The following is a 15,903-nucleotide window of genomic DNA, read 5'->3' as shown; positions in this document are numbered from 1 at the left end:
GACTGCGTATCGGTCACGGCAAGCTCACGCCGAAACCATCGGTACTTTCTTGAACGATCTCGGAATCGCTATTGCGACCCCAATCCGGAAAGCTCTTTCCGAGCCCCACGATACTGACTGCGTAGCGGTCATGGCAAATCCCGTGCCCGAAAACAATCGTCTCGGAAGTCTACGGGAGATGTTTCGTATATCGGGACGCAAAAAGGAGTGCAACACGAGGACTTCCCGAGGGGTCACCCATCCTAGTACTACTCTCGCCCAAGCACGCTTAACTTCGGAGTTCTGATGGGATCCGGTGCTTTAGTGCTGGTATGATCGCACCGGTTTCGGGTGCTTCGTCCCTCGCCTATGTGCACGTCGCGGCCAGCACGTCAAGGTCCGGAGCCCCTTGCCCGTCACGAAACCGTTGGCGCTTTCTCGAACGATCCCGAAATCCCTATCGCAAGCTCTCTCCGAGCCCTAGCCCGACGACTGCGTATCTGTCACGGCAAGCTCGCGCTGAAACCATCGGCACTTTCTCGAACGAACTCGGAATCGCTATTGCGACCCCAATACGGAAAGCTCTTTCCGAGCCCCACGATACTGACTGCGTAGCGGTCACGGCAAATTCCGTGCCCGTAAACAATCGTCTCGGAGGTCTACGAGAGATGTTTCGTATCTCGGGATGCAAAAAGGAGTGCAACACGAGGACTTCCCGGGGGGTCACCCATCCTAGTACTACTCTCGCCCAAGCACGCTTAACTTCGGAGTTCTGATGGGATCCGGTGCTTTAGTGCTGGTATGATCGCAATGGTTTCGGGTGCTTCGTCCCTCGCCTATGTGCACGTCGCGGCCGGCACGTCAACGTCCGGAGCCCCTTGCCCGTCACGAAACCATTGGCGCTTTCTCGAACGATCCCGAAATCCCTATCGCAAGCTCTCTCCGAGCCCTAGCCCGACGACTGCGTATCGGTCACGGCAAGCTCGCGCCGAAACCATCGGTACTTTCTCGAACGATCTCGGAATCGCTATTGCGACCCCAATCCAGAAAGCTCTTTCCGAGACCGACGATACTGACAGCTTAGCGGTCATGGCAAATCCCGTGCCCGAAAACAATCGTCTCGGAAGTCTACGGGAGATGTTTCGTATATCGGGACGCAAAAAGGAGTGCAACCCGAGGACTTCCCGGGGGGTCACCCATCCTAGTACTACTCTCGCCCAAGCACGCATAACTTCGGAGTTCTGATGGGATCCGGTGCTTTAGTGCTGGTATGATTGCACAGATTTCGGGTGCTTCGTCCCTCGCCTATGTGCACGTCGCGGCCGGCACGTCAACGTCCGTAGCCCCTTGCCCGTCACGAAACCGTTGGCTCTTTCTCGAACGATCCCGAAATCCCTATCGCAAGCTCTCTCCGAGCCCTAGCCCGACGACTGCGTATCGGTCACGGCAAGCTCGCGCCGAAACCATCGGAACTTTCTCGAACGATCTCGGAATCGCTATTGCGACCCCAATCCGGAAAGCTCTTTCCGAGCCCCACGATACTGACTGCGTAGCGGTCACGGCAAATCCCGTGCCCGAAAACAATCGTCTCGGAGGTCTACGGGAGATGTTTCGTATCTCGGGACGCAAAAAGGAGTGCAACACGAGGACTTCCCGGGGGGTCACCCATCCTAGTACTACTCTCGCCCAAGCACGCTTAACTTCGGAGTTCTGATGGGATCCGGTGCTTTAGTGCTGGTATGATCGCAACGGTTTCAGGTGCTTCGTCCCTCGCCTATGTGCACGTCGCGGCCGGCACATAAACGTCCGGAGCCTCTTGATGTCACGAAACCGTCGGCGCTTTCTCGAACGATCCCGAAATCCCTATCGCAAGCTCTCTCTGAGCCCTAGCCCGACGACTCCGTATCGGTCATGGCAAGCTCGCGCCGAAACCATCGGCACTTTCTCGAACGATCTCGGAATCGCTATTGCGACCCCAATCCGGAAAGCGCTTTCCGAGCCCCACGATACTGACTGCGTAGCGGTCACGGCAAATCCCGTGCCCGAAAACAATCGTCTCGGAGGTCTACGGGAGATGTTTCGTATCTCGGGACGCAAAAAGGAGTGCAACACGAGGACTTCCCGGGGGGACACCCATCCTAGTACTACTCTCGCCCAAGCACGCTTAACTTCGGAGTTCTGATGGGATCCGGTGCTTTAGTGCTGGTATGATCGCACCGGTTTCGGGTGCTTCGTCCCTCGCCTATGTGCACGTCGCGGCCGGCACATCAAAGTCCGGAGCCTCTTGCCCGTCACGAAACCGTCGGCGCTTTCTCGAATGATCCCGAAATCACTATTGCAAGCTCTCTCCGAGCCCTAGCCCGACGACTGCGTATCGGTCACGGCAAGCTCGCGCCGAAACCATCGGCACTTTCTCGAACGATCTCGGAATCGCTATTGCGACCCCAATCCGGAAAGCTCTTTCCGAGCCCCACGATACTGACTGCGTAGCGGTCACGGCAAATTTCGTGCCCGAAAACAATCGTCTCGGAGGTCTACGGGAGATGTTTCGTATCTCGGGACGCAAAAAGGAGTGCAACACGAGGACTTCCCGGGGGGTCACCCATCCTAGTACTACTCTCGCCCAAGCACGCTTAACTTCGGAGTTCTGATGGGATCCGGTGCTTTAGTGCTGGTATGATCGCAACGGTTTCGGGTGCTTCGTCCCTCGCCTATGTGCACGTCGCGGCCGGCACGTCAACGTCCGGAGCCCCTTGCCCGTCACGAAACCGTTGGCGCTTTCTCGAACGATCCCGAAATCCCTATCGCAAGCTCTCTCCGAGCCCTAGCCCGACGACTGCGTATCCGTCACGGCAATCTCGCGCCGAAACCATCGGTACTTTCTCGAACGAGCTCGGAATCGCTATTGCGACCCCAATCCGGAAAGCTCTTTCCGAGCCCCACGATACTGACTGCGTAGCGGTCATGGCAAATCCCGTGCCCGAAAACAATCGTCTCGGAAGTCTACGGGAGATGTTTCGTATATCGGGACGCAAAAAGGAGTGCAACACGAGGACTTCCCGGGGGGTCACCCATCCTAGTACTACTCTCGCCCAAGCACGCTTAACTTCGGAGTTCTGATGGGATCCGGTGCTTTAGTGCTGGTATGATCGCAACGGTTTCGGGTGCTTCGTCCCTCGCCTATGTGCACGTCGCGGCCGGCACGTCAACGTCCGGAGCCCCTTGCCCGTCACGAAACCGTTGGCGCTTTCTCGAACGATCCCGAAATCCCTATCGCAAGCTCTCTCCGAGCCCTAGCCCGACGACTGCGTATCGGTCACGGCAAGCTCGCGCCGAAACCATCGGTACTTTCTCGAACGATCTCGGAATCTCTATTGCGACCCCAATCCGGAAAGCTCTTTCCGAGCCCCACGATACTGACTGCGTAGCGGTCACGACAAATTCCGTGCCCGAAAACAATCGTCTCGGAGGTCTACGGGAGATGTTTCGTATCTCGGGACGCAAAAAGGAGTGCAACACGAGGACTTCCCGGGGGGACACCCATCCTAGTACTACTCTCGCCCAAGCACGCTTAACTTCGGAGTTCTGATGGGATCCGGTGCTTTAGTGCTGGTTTGATCGCACCGGTTTCGGGTGCTTCGTCCCTCGCCTATGTGCACGTCGCGGCTGGCACGTCAACGTCCGGAGCCCCTTGCCCGTCACGAAACCGTTGGCGCTTTCTCGAACGATCCCGAAATCCCTATCGCAAGCTCTCTCCGAGCCCTAGCCCGACGACTACGTATCCGTCACGGCAAGCTCGCGCTGAAACCATCGGCACTTTCTCGAACGATCTCGGAATCGCTATAGCGACCCCAATCCGGAAAGCTCTTTCCGAGCCCCACGATACTGACTGCGTAACGGTCACGGCAAATTCCGTGCCCGAAAACAATCGTCTCGGAGGTCTACGGGAGATGTTTCGTATCTCGGGACGCAAAAAGGAGTGCAACACGAGGACTTCCCGGGGGGTCACCCATCCTAGTACTACTCTCGCCCAAGCACGCTTAACTTCGGAGTTCTGATGGGATCCAGTGCTTTAGTGCTGGTATGATCGCATCGGTTTCGGGTGCTTCGTCCCTCGCCTATGTGCACGTCGCGGCCGGCACGTCAACGTCCGGAGCCCCTTGCCCGTCACGAAACCGTTGGCGCTTTCTCGAACGATCCCGAAATCCCTATCGCAAGCTCTCTCCGAGCCCTAGCCCGACGACTGCGTATCGGTCACGGCAAGCTCGCGCCGAAACCATCGGTACTTTCTCGAACGATCTCAGAATCGCTATTGCGACCCCAATCCGGAAAACTCTTTCCGAGCCCCACGATACTGACTGCGTAGCGGTCATGGCAAATCCCGTGCCCGAAAACAATCGTCTCGGAGGTCTACGGGAGGTGTTTCGTATCTCGGGACGCAAAAAGGAGTGCAACACGAGGACTTCCCGGGTTGTCACCCATCCTAGTACTACTCTCGCCCAAGCACGCTTAACTTCGGAGTTCTGATGGGATCCGGTTATTTAGTGCTTGTATGATCGCACGGGTTTCGGGTGCTTCGTCCCTCGCCTATGTGCACGTCGAGGCCGGCACGTCAACGTCCGGAGCCCCTTGCCCGTCACGAAACCGTCGGCGCTTTCTCGAACGATCCCGAAATCCCTATCGCAAGCTCTCTCCGAGCCCTAGCCCGACGACTGCGTATCGGTCACGGCAAGCTCGCTCCGAAACCATAGGCACTTTCTCGAACGATCTCGGAATCGCTATTGCGACCCCAATCTGGAAAGCTCTCTCCGAGCCCCACGATACTGACTGCGTAGCGGTCATGGCAAATCCCGTGCCCGAAAACAATCGTCTCGGAGGTCTACGGGAGGTGTTTCGTATCTCGGGACGCAAAAAGGAGTGCAACACGAGGACTTCCCGGGTGGTCACCCATCCTAGTACTACTCTCGCCCAAGCACGCTTAACTTCGGAGTTCTGATGGGATCCGGTTATTTAGTGCTGGTATGATCGCACGGGTTTCGGGTGCTTCGTCCCTCGCCTATGTGCACGTCGCGGCCGGCACGTCAATGTCCGAAGCCCCTTGCCCGTCACGAAACCGTCGGCGCTTTCTCGAACGATCCCGAAATCCCTATCGCAAGCTCTCTCCGAGCCCTAGCCCGACGACTGCGTATCGGTCACGGCAAGCTCGCGCCGAAACCATCGGCACTTTCTCGAACGATCTCGGAATCGCTATTGCGACCCCAATCTGGAAAGCTCTTTCCGAGCCCCACGATACTGACTGTGTAGCGGTCATGGCAAATCCCGTGCCCGAAAACAATCGTCTCGGAGGTCTACGGGAGGTGTTTCGTATCTCGGGACGCAAAAAGGAGTGCAACACGAGGACTTCCCGGGGTGTCACCCATCCTAGTACTACTCTCGCCCAAGCACGCTTAACTTCGGAGTTCTGATGGGATCCGGTGCTTTAGTGCTGGTATGATCGCACGGGTTTCGGGTGCTTCGTCCCTCGCCTATGTGCACGTCGGGGCCGCCACGTCAATGTCCGGAGCCCCTTGCCCGTCACGAAACCGTCGGCGCTTTCTCGAACGATCCCGAAATCCCTATCGCAAGCTCTCTCTGAGCCCTAGCCCGACGACTCCGTATCTGTCACGGCAAGCTCGCGCCGAAACCATCGGCACTTTCTCGAACGATCTCGGAATCGCTATTGCGACCCCAATCCGGAAAGCTCTTTCCGAGCCCCACGATACTGACTGCGTAACGGTCACGGCAAATTCCGTGCCCGAAAACAATCGTCTCGGAGGTCTACGGGAGATGTTTCGTATCTCGGGATGCAAAAAGGAGTGCAACACGAGGACTTCCCGGGGGGACACCCATCCTAGTACTACTCTCGCCCAAGCACGCTTAACTTCGGAGTTCTGATGGGATCCGGTGCTTTAGTGCTGGTATGATCGCACCGGTTTCGGGTGCTTCGTCCCTCGCCTATGTGCACGTCGCGGCTGGCACGTCAACGTCCGGAGCCCCTTGCCCGTCACGAAACCGTCGCCAATTTCTCGAACGATCACGAAATCCCTATCGCAAGCTCTCTCCGAGCCCTAGCCCGACGACTGCGTATCGGTCACGGTAAGCTCGAGCCGAAACCATCGGCACTTTCTCGAACGATCTCGGAATCGCTATTGCGACCCCAATCCGGAAAGCTCTTTCCGAGCCCCACGATACTGACTGCGTAGCGGTCACGGCAAATTCCGAGCCCGAAAACAATCGTCTCGGAAGTCTACGGGAGATGTTTCGTATCTTGGGACGCAAAAAGGAGTGCAACACGAGGACTTCCCGGGGGGTCACCCATCCTAGTACTACTCTCGCCCAAGCACGTTTAACTTCGGAGTTCAGATGGGATTCGGTTCTTTAGTGCTGGTATGATCGCACCGGTTTCGGGTGCTTCGTCCCTCGCCTATGTGCACGTAGCGGCCGGCACGTCAACGTCCGGAGCCCCTTGCCCGTCACGAAACCGTCGCCTCTTTCTCGAACGATCACGAAATCCCTATCGCAAGCTCTCTCCGAGCCCTAGCCCGACGACTGCGTATCGGTCACGGCAAGCTCGAGCTGAATCCATCGGCACTTTCTCGAACGATCTCGGAATCGCTATTGCGACCCCAATCCGGAAAGCTCTTTCCGAGCCCCACGATACTGACTGCGTAGCGGTCACGGCAAATTCCGTGCCCGAAAACAATCGTCTCGGAGGTCTACGGGAGATGTTTCGTATCTCGGGACGCAAAAAGGAGTGCAACACGAGGACTTCCCGGGGGGTCACCCTTCCTAGTACTACTCTCGCCCAAGCACGCTTAACTTCGGAGTTCTGATGGGATCCGGTGCTTTAGTGCTGGTATGATCGCACCGGTTTCGGGTGCTTCGTCCCTCGCCTATGTGCACGTCGCGGCCGGCACATAAACGTCCGGAGCCCCTTGCCCGTCACGAAACCGTTGGCGCTTTCTCGAACGATCCCGAAATCCCTATCGCAAGCTCTCTCCGAGCCCTAGCCCGACGACTCCGTATCGGTCACGGCAAGCTCGCGCCGAAACCATCGGCACTTTCTCGAACGATCTCGGAATCGCTATTGCGACCCCAATCCGGAAAGCTCTTTCCGAGCCCCACGATACTGACTGCGTAGCGGTCACGGCAAATCCCGTGCCCGAAAACAATCGTCTCGGAGGTCTACGGGAGATGTTTCGTATCTCGGGACGCAAAAAGGAGTGCAACACGAGGACTTCCCGGGGGGACACCCATCCTAGTACTACTCTCGCCCAAGCAAGCTTAACTTCGGAGTTCTGATGGGATCCGGTGCTTTAGTGCTGGTATGATCGCACCGGTTTCGGGTGCTTCGTCCCTCGCCTATGTGCACGTCGCGGCTGGCACGTCAACGTCCGGAGCCCCTTGCCCGTCACGAAACCGTCGCCAATTTCTCGAACGATCACGAAATCCCTATCGCAAGCTCTCTCCGAGCCCTAGCCCGACGACTGCGTATCGGTCACGGTAAGCTCGAGCCGAAACCATCGGCACTTTCTCGAACGATCTCGGAATCGCTATTGCGACCCCAATCCGGAAAGCTCTTTCCGAGCCCCACGATACTGACTGCGTAGCGGTCACGGCAAATTCCGAGCCCGAAAACAATCGTCTCGGAAGTCTACGGGAGATGTTTCGTATCTCGGGACGCAAAAAGGAGTGCAACACGAGGACTTCCCGGGGGGTCACCCTTCCTAGTACTACTCTCGCCCAAGCACGCTTAACTTCGGAGTTCTGATGGGATCCGGTGCTTTAGTGCTGGTATGATCGCACCGGTTTCAGGTGCTTCGTCCCTCGCCTATGTGCACGTCGCGGCCGGCACATAAACGTCCGGAGCCTCTTGATGTCACGAAACCGTCGGCGCTTTCTCGAACGATCCCGAAATCCCTATCGCAAGCTCTCTCTGAGCCCTAGCCCGACGACTCCGTATCGGTCATGGCAAGCTCGCGCCGAAACCATCGGCACTTTCTCGAACGATTTCGGAATCGCTATTGCGACCCCAATCCGGAAAGCTCTTTCCGAGCCCCACGATACTGACTGCGTAGCGGTCACGGCAAATTCCGTGCCCGAAAACAATCGTCTCGGAGGTCTACGGGAGATGTTTCGTATCTCGGGACGCAAAAAGGAGTGCAACACGAGGACTTCCCGGGGGGTCACCCTTCCTAGTACTACTCTCGCCCAAGCACGCTTAACTTCGGAGTTCTGATGGGATCCGGTGCTTTAGTGCTGGTATGATCGCACCGGTTTCAGGTGCTTCGTCCCTCGCCTATGTGCACGTCGCAGCCGGCACATAAACGTCCGGAGCCTCTTGATGTCACGAAACCGTCGGCGCTTTCTCGAACGATCCCGAAATCCCTATCGCAAGCTCTCTCTGAGCCCTAGCCCGACGACTCCGTATCGGTCATGGCAAGCTCGCGCCGAAACCATCGGCACTTTCTCGAACGATCTCGGAATCGCTATTGCGACCCCAATCCGGAAAGCGCTTTCCGAGCCCCACGATACTGACTGCGTAGCGGTCACGGCAAATCCCGTGCCCGAAAACAATCGTCTCGGAGGTCTACGGGAGATGTTTCGTATCTCGGGACGCAAAAAGGAGTGCAACACGAGGACTTCCCGGGGGGACACCCATCCTAGTACTACTCTCGCCCAAGCACGCTTAACTTCGGAGTTCTGATGGGATCCGGTGCTTTAGTGCTGGTATGATTGCACCGGTTTCGGGTGCTTCGTCCCACTCCTATGTGCACGTCGCGGCCGGCACATCAACGTCCGGAGCCCCTTGCCCGTCACGAAACCGTCGCCGCTTTCTCGAACGATCACGAAATCCCTATCGCAAGCTCTCTCCGAGCCCTAGCCCGACGACTGCGTATCGGTCACGGCAAGCTCGCGCCGAAACCATCGGCACTTTCTCGAACGATCTATGAATCGCTATTGCGACCCCAATCTGGAAAGCTCTCTCCGAGCCCCACGATACTGACTGCGTAGCGGTCATGGCAAATCCCGTGCCCGAAAACAATCGTCTCGGAGGTCTACGGGAGGTGTTTCGTATCTCGGGACGCAAAAAGGAGTGCAACACGAGGACTTCCCGGGGTGTCACCCATCCTAGTACTACTCTCGCCCAAGCACGCTTAACTTCGGAGTTCTGATGGGATCCGGTTATTTAGTGCTGGTATGATCGCACGGGTTTCGGGTGCTTCGTCCCTCGCCTATGTGCACGTCGCGGCCGGCACGTCAATGTCCGGAGCCCCTTGCCCGTCACGAAACCGTCGGCGCTTTCTCGAACGATCCCGAAATCCCTATCGCAAGCTCTCTCCGAGCCCTAGCCCGACGACTGCGTATCGGTCACGGCAAGCTCGCGCCGAAACCATCGGCACTTTCTCGAACGATCTCGGAATCGCTATTGCGACCCCAATCTGGAAAGCTCTTTCCGAGCCCCACGATACTGACTGTGTAGCGGTCATGGCAAATCCCGTGCCCGAAAACAATCGTCTCGGAGGTCTACGGGAGATGTTTCGTATCTCGGGACGCAAAAAGGAGTGCAACACGAGGACTTCCCGGGGGGTCACCCATCCTAGTACTACTCTCGCCCAAGCACGCTTAACTTCGGAGTTCTGATGGGATCCGGTGCTTTAGTGCTGGTATGATCGCACCGGTTTCGGGTGCTTCGTCCCTCGCCTATGTGCACGTCGCGGCTGGCACGTCAACGTCCGGAGCCCCATGCCCGTCACGAAACCGTCGCCAATTTCTCGAACGATCACGAAATCCCTATCGCAAGCTCTCTCCGAGCCCTAGCCCGACGACTGCGTATCGGTCACGGTAAGCTCGAGCCGAAACCATCGGCACTTTCTCGAACGATCTCGGAATCGCTATTGCGACCCCAATCCGGAAAGCTCTTTCCGAGCCCCACGATACTGACTGCGTAGCGGTCACGGCAAATTCCGAGCCCGAAAACAATCGTCTCGGAAGTCTACGGGAGATGTTTCGTATCTTGGGACGCAAAAAGGAGTGCAACACGAGGACTTCCCGGGGGGTCACCCATCCTAGTACTACTCTCGCCCAAGCACGTTTAACTTCGGAGTTCAGATGGGATTCGGTTCTTTAGTGCTGGTATGATCGCACCGGTTTCAGGTGCTTCGTCCCTCGCCTATGTGCACGTCGCGGCCGGCACATAAACGTCCGGAGCCTCTTGATGTCACGAAACCGTCGGCGCTTTCTCGAACGATCCCGAAATCCCTATCGCAAGCTCTCTCTGAGCCCTAGCCCGACGACTCCGTATCGGTCACGGCAAGCTCGCGCCGAAACCATCGGCACTTTCTCGAACGATCTCGGAATCGCTATTGCGACCCCAATCCGGAAAGCTCTTTCCGAGCCCCACGATACTGACTGCGTAGCGGTCACGGCAAATCCCGTGTCCGAAAACAATCGTCTCGGAGGTCTACGGGAGATGTTTCGTATCTCGGGACGCAAAAAGGAGTGCAACACGAGGACTTCCCGGGGGGACACCCATCCTAGTACTACTCTCGCCCAAGCAAGCTTAACTTCGGAGTTCTGATGGGATCCGGTGCTTTAGTGCTGGTATGATCGCACCGGTTTCAGGTGCTTCGTCCCTCGCCTATGTGCACGTCGCGGCTGGCACGTCAACGTCCGGAGCCCCTTGCCCGTCACGAAACCGTCGCCAATTTCTCGAACGATCACGAAATCCCTATCGCAAGCTCTCTCCGAGCCCTAGCCCGACGACTGCGTATCGGTCACGGTAAGCTCGAGCCGAAACCATCGGCACTTTCTCGAACGATCTCGGAATCGCTATTGCGACCCCAATCCGGAAAGCTCTTTCCGAGCCCCACGATACTGACTGCGTAGCGGTCACGGCAAATTCCGAGCCCGAAAACAATCGTCTCGGAAGTCTACGGGAGATGTTTCGTATCTTGGGACGCAAAAAGGAGTGCAACACGAGGACTTCCCGGGGGGACACCCATCCTAGTACTACTCTCGCCCAAGCACGCTTAACTTCGGAGTTCTGATGGGATCCGGTGCTTTAGTGCTGGTTTGATCGCACCGGTTTCGGGTGCTTCGTCCCTCGCCTATGTGCACGTCGCGGCTGGCACGTCAACGTCCGGAGCCCCTTGCCCGTCACGAAACCGTTGGCGCTTTCTCGAACGATCCCGAAATCCCTATCGCAAGCTCTCTCCGAGCCCTAGCCCGACGACTACGTATCCGTCACGGCAAGCTCGCGCTGAAACCATCGGCACTTTCTCGAACGATCTCGGAATCGCTATAGCGACCCCAATCCGGAAAGCTCTTTCCGAGCCCCACGATACTGACTGCGTAACGGTCACGGCAAATTCCGTGCCCGAAAACAATCGTCTCGGAGGTCTACGGGAGATGTTTCGTATCTCGGGACGCAAAAAGGAGTGCAACACGAGGACTTCCCGGGGGGTCACCCATCCTAGTACTACTCTCGCCCAAGCACGCTTAACTTCGGAGTTCTGATGGGATCCAGTGCTTTAGTGCTGGTATGATCGCATCGGTTTCGGGTGCTTCGTCCCTCGCCTATGTGCACGTCGCGGCCGGCACGTCAACGTCCGGAGCCCCTTGCCCGTCACGAAACCGTTGGCGCTTTCTCGAACGATCCCGAAATCCCTATCGCAAGCTCTCTCCGAGCCCTAGCCCGACGACTGCGTATCGGTCACGGCAAGCTCGCGCCGAAACCATCGGTACTTTCTCGAACGATCTCAGAATCGCTATTGCGACCCCAATCCGGAAAACTCTTTCCGAGCCCCACGATACTGACTGCGTAGCGGTCATGGCAAATCCCGTGCCCGAAAACAATCGTCTCGGAGGTCTACGGGAGGTGTTTCGTATCTCGGGACGCAAAAAGGAGTGCAACACGAGGACTTCCCGGGTTGTCACCCATCCTAGTACTACTCTCGCCCAAGCACGCTTAACTTCGGAGTTCTGATGGGATCCGGTTATTTAGTGCTTGTATGATCGCACGGGTTTCGGGTGCTTCGTCCCTCGCCTATGTGCACGTCGAGGCCGGCACGTCAACGTCCGGAGCCCCTTGCCCGTCACGAAACCGTCGGCGCTTTCTCGAACGATCCCGAAATCCCTATCGCAAGCTCTCTCCGAGCCCTAGCCCGACGACTGCGTATCGGTCACGGCAAGCTCGCTCCGAAACCATAGGCACTTTCTCGAACGATCTCGGAATCGCTATTGCGACCCCAATCTGGAAAGCTCTCTCCGAGCCCCACGATACTGACTGCGTAGCGGTCATGGCAAATCCCGTGCCCGAAAACAATCGTCTCGGAGGTCTACGGGAGGTGTTTCGTATCTCGGGACGCAAAAAGGAGTGCAACACGAGGACTTCCCGGGGTGTCACCCATCCTAGTACTACTCTCGCCCAAGCACGCTTAACTTCGGAGTTCTGATGGGATCCGGTTATTTAGTGCTGGTATGATCGCACGGGTTTCGGGTGCTTCGTCCCTCGCCTATGTGCACGTCGCGGCCGGCACGTCAATGTCCGGAGCCCCTTGCCCGTCACGAAACCGTCGGCGCTTTCTCGAACGATCCCGAAATCCCTATCGCAAGCTCTCTCCGAGCCCTAGCCCGACGACTGCGTATCGGTCACGGCAAGCTCGCGCCGAAACCATCGGCACTTTCTCGAACGATCTCGGAATCGCTATTGCGACCCCAATCTGGAAAGCTCTTTCCGAGCCCCACGATACTGACTGTGTAGCGGTCATGGCAAATCCCGTGCCCGAAAACAATCGTCTCGGAGGTCTACGGGAGGTGTTTCGTATCTCGGGACGCAAAAAGGAGTGCAACACGAGGACTTCCCGGGGTGTCACCCATCCTAGTACTACTCTCGCCCAAGCACGCTTAACTTCGGAGTTCTGATGGGATCCGGTGCTTTAGTGCTGGTATGATCGCACGGGTTTCGGGTGCTTCGTCCCTCGCCTATGTGCACGTCGGGGCCGCCACGTCAATTTCCGGAGCCCCTTGCCCGTCACGAAACCGTCGGCGCTTTCTCGAACGATCCCGAAATCCCTATCGCAAGCTCTCTCTGAGCCCTAGCCCGACGACTCCGTATCTGTCACGGCAAGCTCGCGCCGAAACCATCGGCACTTTCTCGAACGATCTCGGAATCGCTATTGCGACCCCAATCCGGAAAGCTCTTTCCGAGCCCCACGATACTGACTGCGTAACGGTCACGGCAAATTCCGTGCCCGAAAACAATCGTCTCGGAGGTCTACGGGAGATGTTTCGTATCTCGGGATGCAAAAAGGAGTGCAACACGAGGACTTCCCGGGGGGACACCCATCCTAGTACTACTCTCGCCCAAGCACGCTTAACTTCGGAGTTCTGATGGGATCCGGTGCTTTAGTGCTGGTATGATCGCACCGGTTTCGGGTGCTTCGTCCCTCGCCTATGTGCACGTCGCGGCTGGCACGTCAACGTCCGGAGCCCCTTGCCCGTCACGAAACCGTCGCCAATTTCTCGAACGATCACGAAATCCCTATCGCAAGCTCTCTCCGAGCCCTAGCCCGACGACTGCGTATCGGTCACGGTAAGCTCGAGCCGAAACCATCGGCACTTTCTCGAACGATCTCGGAATCGCTATTGCGACCCCAATCCGGAAAGCTCTTTCCGAGCCCCACGATACTGACTGCGTAGCGGTCACGGCAAATTCCGAGCCCGAAAACAATCGTCTCGGAAGTCTACGGGAGATGTTTCGTATCTTGGGACGCAAAAAGGAGTGCAACACGAGGACTTCCCGGGGGGTCACCCATCCTAGTACTACTCTCGCCCAAGCACGTTTAACTTCGGAGTTCAGATGGGATTCGGTTCTTTAGTGCTGGTATGATCGCACCGGTTTCGGGTGCTTCGTCCCTCGCCTATGTGCACGTAGCGGCCGGCACGTCAACGTCCGGAGCCCCTTGCCCGTCACGAAACCGTCGCCTCTTTCTCGAACGATCACGAAATCCCTATCGCAAGCTCTCTCCGAGCCCTAGCCCGACGACTGCGTATCGGTCACGGCAAGCTCGAGCTGAATCCATCGGCACTTTCTCGAACGATCTCGGAATCGCTATTGCGACCCCAATCCGGAAAGCTCTTTCCGAGCCCCACGATACTGACTGCGTAGCGGTCACGGCAAATTCCGTGCCCGAAAACAATCGTCTCGGAGGTCTACGGGAGATGTTTCGTATCTCGGGACGCAAAAAGGAGTGCAACACGAGGACTTCCCGGGGGGTCACCCTTCCTAGTACTACTCTCGCCCAAGCACGCTTAACTTCGGAGTTCTGATGGGATCCGGTGCTTTAGTGCTGGTATGATCGCACCGGTTTCGGGTGCTTCGTCCCTCGCCTATGTGCACGTCGCGGCCGGCACATAAACGTCCGGAGCCCCTTGCCCGTCACGAAACCGTTGGCGCTTTCTCGAACGATCCCGAAATCCCTATCGCAAGCTCTCTCCGAGCCCTAGCCCGACGACTCCGTATCGGTCACGGCAAGCTCGCGCCGAAACCATCGGCACTTTCTCGAACGATCTCGGAATCGCTATTGCGACCCCAATCCGGAAAGCTCTTTCCGAGCCCCACGATACTGACTGCGTAGCGGTCACGGCAAATCCCGTGCCCGAAAACAATCGTCTCGGAGGTCTACGGGAGATGTTTCGTATCTCGGGACGCAAAAAGGAGTGCAACACGAGGACTTCCCGGGGGGACACCCATCCTAGTACTACTCTCGCCCAAGCAAGCTTAACTTCGGAGTTCTGATGGGATCCGGTGCTTTAGTGCTGGTATGATCGCACCGGTTTCGGGTGCTTCGTCCCTCGCCTATGTGCACGTCGCGGCTGGCACGTCAACGTCCGGAGCCCCTTGCCCGTCACGAAACCGTCGCCAATTTCTCGAACGATCACGAAATCCCTATCGCAAGCTCTCTCCGAGCCCTAGCCCGACGACTGCGTATCGGTCACGGTAAGCTCGAGCCGAAACCATCGGCACTTTCTCGAACGATCTCGGAATCGCTATTGCGACCCCAATCCGGAAAGCTCTTTCCGAGCCCCACGATACTGACTGCGTAGCGGTCACGGCAAATTCCGAGCCCGAAAACAATCGTCTCGGAAGTCTACGGGAGATGTTTCGTATCTCGGGACGCAAAAAGGAGTGCAACACGAGGACTTCCCGGGGGGTCACCCTTCCTAGTACTACTCTCGCCCAAGCACGCTTAACTTCGGAGTTCTGATGGGATCCGGTGCTTTAGTGCTGGTATGATCGCACCGGTTTCAGGTGCTTCGTCCCTCGCCTATGTGCACGTCGCGGCCGGCACATAAACGTCCGGAGCCTCTTGATGTCACGAAACCGTCGGCGCTTTCTCGAACGATCCCGAAATCCCTATCGCAAGCTCTCTCTGAGCCCTAGCCCGACGACTCCGTATCGGTCATGGCAAGCTCGCGCCGAAACCATCGGCACTTTCTCGAACGATTTCGGAATCGCTATTGCGACCCCAATCCGGAAAGCTCTTTCCGAGCCCCACGATACTGACTGCGTAGCGGTCACGGCAAATTCCGTGCCCGAAAACAATCGTCTCGGAGGTCTACGGGAGATGTTTCGTATCTCGGGACGCAAAAAGGAGTGCAACACGAGGACTTCCCGGGGGGTCACCCTTCCTAGTACTACTCTCGCCCAAGCACGCTTAACTTCGGAGTTCTGATGGGATCCGGTGCTTTAGTGCTGGTATGATCGCACCGGTTTCAGGTGCTTCGTCCCTCGCCTATGTGCACGTCGCGGCCGGCACATAAACGTCCGGAGCCTCTTGATGTCACGAAACCGTCGGCGCTTTCTCGAACGATCCCGAA

General features: G+C 57.4%; 34 non-coding genes across 34 annotated transcripts; all 34 read right to left on the bottom strand.

The window, feature by feature from the left end:
- Positions 1–204: 204 nt before the first annotated feature.
- LOC135630114 (5S ribosomal RNA) lies at positions 205–323 on the bottom strand. The gene has a single exon (XR_010493640.1). It is a non-coding gene; the product is annotated as a 5S ribosomal RNA (ribosomal RNA).
- Positions 324–673: 350 nt separating this feature from the next.
- Positions 674–792, bottom strand: LOC135630133 (5S ribosomal RNA). The gene has a single exon (XR_010493660.1). It is a non-coding gene; the product is annotated as a 5S ribosomal RNA (ribosomal RNA).
- A 350-nt stretch (positions 793–1,142) lies between these two features.
- LOC135630583 (5S ribosomal RNA) lies at positions 1,143–1,261 on the bottom strand. Its single transcript, XR_010494105.1, has one exon. It is a non-coding gene; the product is annotated as a 5S ribosomal RNA (ribosomal RNA).
- Positions 1,262–1,611: 350 nt separating this feature from the next.
- On the bottom strand, positions 1,612–1,730 carry LOC135630166 (5S ribosomal RNA). The gene has a single exon (XR_010493693.1). It is a non-coding gene; the product is annotated as a 5S ribosomal RNA (ribosomal RNA).
- A 349-nt stretch (positions 1,731–2,079) lies between these two features.
- Positions 2,080–2,198, bottom strand: LOC135630153 (5S ribosomal RNA). Its single transcript, XR_010493680.1, has one exon. It is a non-coding gene; the product is annotated as a 5S ribosomal RNA (ribosomal RNA).
- Positions 2,199–2,548: 350 nt separating this feature from the next.
- LOC135630165 (5S ribosomal RNA) lies at positions 2,549–2,667 on the bottom strand. Its single transcript, XR_010493692.1, has one exon. It is a non-coding gene; the product is annotated as a 5S ribosomal RNA (ribosomal RNA).
- Positions 2,668–3,017: 350 nt separating this feature from the next.
- On the bottom strand, positions 3,018–3,136 carry LOC135630164 (5S ribosomal RNA). Its single transcript, XR_010493691.1, has one exon. It is a non-coding gene; the product is annotated as a 5S ribosomal RNA (ribosomal RNA).
- A 350-nt stretch (positions 3,137–3,486) lies between these two features.
- Positions 3,487–3,605, bottom strand: LOC135630350 (5S ribosomal RNA). The gene has a single exon (XR_010493876.1). It is a non-coding gene; the product is annotated as a 5S ribosomal RNA (ribosomal RNA).
- Positions 3,606–3,955: 350 nt separating this feature from the next.
- LOC135630344 (5S ribosomal RNA) lies at positions 3,956–4,074 on the bottom strand. The gene has a single exon (XR_010493870.1). It is a non-coding gene; the product is annotated as a 5S ribosomal RNA (ribosomal RNA).
- A 350-nt stretch (positions 4,075–4,424) lies between these two features.
- Positions 4,425–4,543, bottom strand: LOC135630012 (5S ribosomal RNA). Its single transcript, XR_010493571.1, has one exon. It is a non-coding gene; the product is annotated as a 5S ribosomal RNA (ribosomal RNA).
- A 350-nt stretch (positions 4,544–4,893) lies between these two features.
- LOC135630492 (5S ribosomal RNA) lies at positions 4,894–5,012 on the bottom strand. The gene has a single exon (XR_010494015.1). It is a non-coding gene; the product is annotated as a 5S ribosomal RNA (ribosomal RNA).
- A 350-nt stretch (positions 5,013–5,362) lies between these two features.
- Positions 5,363–5,481, bottom strand: LOC135630504 (5S ribosomal RNA). The gene has a single exon (XR_010494027.1). It is a non-coding gene; the product is annotated as a 5S ribosomal RNA (ribosomal RNA).
- A 350-nt stretch (positions 5,482–5,831) lies between these two features.
- LOC135630152 (5S ribosomal RNA) lies at positions 5,832–5,950 on the bottom strand. Its single transcript, XR_010493679.1, has one exon. It is a non-coding gene; the product is annotated as a 5S ribosomal RNA (ribosomal RNA).
- A 350-nt stretch (positions 5,951–6,300) lies between these two features.
- Positions 6,301–6,419, bottom strand: LOC135629839 (5S ribosomal RNA). The gene has a single exon (XR_010493403.1). It is a non-coding gene; the product is annotated as a 5S ribosomal RNA (ribosomal RNA).
- A 350-nt stretch (positions 6,420–6,769) lies between these two features.
- On the bottom strand, positions 6,770–6,888 carry LOC135630186 (5S ribosomal RNA). The gene has a single exon (XR_010493715.1). It is a non-coding gene; the product is annotated as a 5S ribosomal RNA (ribosomal RNA).
- A 350-nt stretch (positions 6,889–7,238) lies between these two features.
- Positions 7,239–7,357, bottom strand: LOC135630465 (5S ribosomal RNA). The gene has a single exon (XR_010493990.1). It is a non-coding gene; the product is annotated as a 5S ribosomal RNA (ribosomal RNA).
- A 350-nt stretch (positions 7,358–7,707) lies between these two features.
- On the bottom strand, positions 7,708–7,826 carry LOC135630185 (5S ribosomal RNA). Its single transcript, XR_010493714.1, has one exon. It is a non-coding gene; the product is annotated as a 5S ribosomal RNA (ribosomal RNA).
- Positions 7,827–8,175: 349 nt separating this feature from the next.
- Positions 8,176–8,294, bottom strand: LOC135630183 (5S ribosomal RNA). The gene has a single exon (XR_010493712.1). It is a non-coding gene; the product is annotated as a 5S ribosomal RNA (ribosomal RNA).
- Positions 8,295–8,643: 349 nt separating this feature from the next.
- Positions 8,644–8,762, bottom strand: LOC135630158 (5S ribosomal RNA). Its single transcript, XR_010493685.1, has one exon. It is a non-coding gene; the product is annotated as a 5S ribosomal RNA (ribosomal RNA).
- A 350-nt stretch (positions 8,763–9,112) lies between these two features.
- Positions 9,113–9,231, bottom strand: LOC135629928 (5S ribosomal RNA). The gene has a single exon (XR_010493489.1). It is a non-coding gene; the product is annotated as a 5S ribosomal RNA (ribosomal RNA).
- Positions 9,232–9,581: 350 nt separating this feature from the next.
- On the bottom strand, positions 9,582–9,700 carry LOC135630564 (5S ribosomal RNA). The gene has a single exon (XR_010494086.1). It is a non-coding gene; the product is annotated as a 5S ribosomal RNA (ribosomal RNA).
- A 350-nt stretch (positions 9,701–10,050) lies between these two features.
- On the bottom strand, positions 10,051–10,169 carry LOC135629838 (5S ribosomal RNA). Its single transcript, XR_010493402.1, has one exon. It is a non-coding gene; the product is annotated as a 5S ribosomal RNA (ribosomal RNA).
- Positions 10,170–10,518: 349 nt separating this feature from the next.
- Positions 10,519–10,637, bottom strand: LOC135630464 (5S ribosomal RNA). The gene has a single exon (XR_010493989.1). It is a non-coding gene; the product is annotated as a 5S ribosomal RNA (ribosomal RNA).
- A 350-nt stretch (positions 10,638–10,987) lies between these two features.
- On the bottom strand, positions 10,988–11,106 carry LOC135630349 (5S ribosomal RNA). Its single transcript, XR_010493875.1, has one exon. It is a non-coding gene; the product is annotated as a 5S ribosomal RNA (ribosomal RNA).
- Positions 11,107–11,456: 350 nt separating this feature from the next.
- On the bottom strand, positions 11,457–11,575 carry LOC135630342 (5S ribosomal RNA). Its single transcript, XR_010493869.1, has one exon. It is a non-coding gene; the product is annotated as a 5S ribosomal RNA (ribosomal RNA).
- Positions 11,576–11,925: 350 nt separating this feature from the next.
- On the bottom strand, positions 11,926–12,044 carry LOC135630011 (5S ribosomal RNA). The gene has a single exon (XR_010493570.1). It is a non-coding gene; the product is annotated as a 5S ribosomal RNA (ribosomal RNA).
- Positions 12,045–12,394: 350 nt separating this feature from the next.
- Positions 12,395–12,513, bottom strand: LOC135629927 (5S ribosomal RNA). The gene has a single exon (XR_010493488.1). It is a non-coding gene; the product is annotated as a 5S ribosomal RNA (ribosomal RNA).
- A 350-nt stretch (positions 12,514–12,863) lies between these two features.
- LOC135630503 (5S ribosomal RNA) lies at positions 12,864–12,982 on the bottom strand. The gene has a single exon (XR_010494026.1). It is a non-coding gene; the product is annotated as a 5S ribosomal RNA (ribosomal RNA).
- Positions 12,983–13,332: 350 nt separating this feature from the next.
- Positions 13,333–13,451, bottom strand: LOC135630150 (5S ribosomal RNA). The gene has a single exon (XR_010493677.1). It is a non-coding gene; the product is annotated as a 5S ribosomal RNA (ribosomal RNA).
- A 350-nt stretch (positions 13,452–13,801) lies between these two features.
- LOC135629837 (5S ribosomal RNA) lies at positions 13,802–13,920 on the bottom strand. Its single transcript, XR_010493401.1, has one exon. It is a non-coding gene; the product is annotated as a 5S ribosomal RNA (ribosomal RNA).
- Positions 13,921–14,270: 350 nt separating this feature from the next.
- On the bottom strand, positions 14,271–14,389 carry LOC135630182 (5S ribosomal RNA). The gene has a single exon (XR_010493711.1). It is a non-coding gene; the product is annotated as a 5S ribosomal RNA (ribosomal RNA).
- A 350-nt stretch (positions 14,390–14,739) lies between these two features.
- On the bottom strand, positions 14,740–14,858 carry LOC135630463 (5S ribosomal RNA). The gene has a single exon (XR_010493988.1). It is a non-coding gene; the product is annotated as a 5S ribosomal RNA (ribosomal RNA).
- Positions 14,859–15,208: 350 nt separating this feature from the next.
- On the bottom strand, positions 15,209–15,327 carry LOC135630181 (5S ribosomal RNA). The gene has a single exon (XR_010493710.1). It is a non-coding gene; the product is annotated as a 5S ribosomal RNA (ribosomal RNA).
- Positions 15,328–15,676: 349 nt separating this feature from the next.
- LOC135630180 (5S ribosomal RNA) lies at positions 15,677–15,795 on the bottom strand. Its single transcript, XR_010493709.1, has one exon. It is a non-coding gene; the product is annotated as a 5S ribosomal RNA (ribosomal RNA).
- Between the last annotated feature and the right edge of the window lie 108 nt (positions 15,796–15,903).

This window comes from Musa acuminata, chromosome BXJ3-1, assembly GCF_036884655.1.
Source record: "Musa acuminata AAA Group cultivar baxijiao chromosome BXJ3-1, Cavendish_Baxijiao_AAA, whole genome shotgun sequence".
In the NCBI taxonomy this organism is placed as follows: domain Eukaryota; kingdom Viridiplantae; phylum Streptophyta; class Magnoliopsida; order Zingiberales; family Musaceae; genus Musa; species Musa acuminata.
The sequence above is the reverse complement of the archived record's forward strand: the minus strand, read 5'-3'. Positions and strand labels throughout refer to the sequence as shown.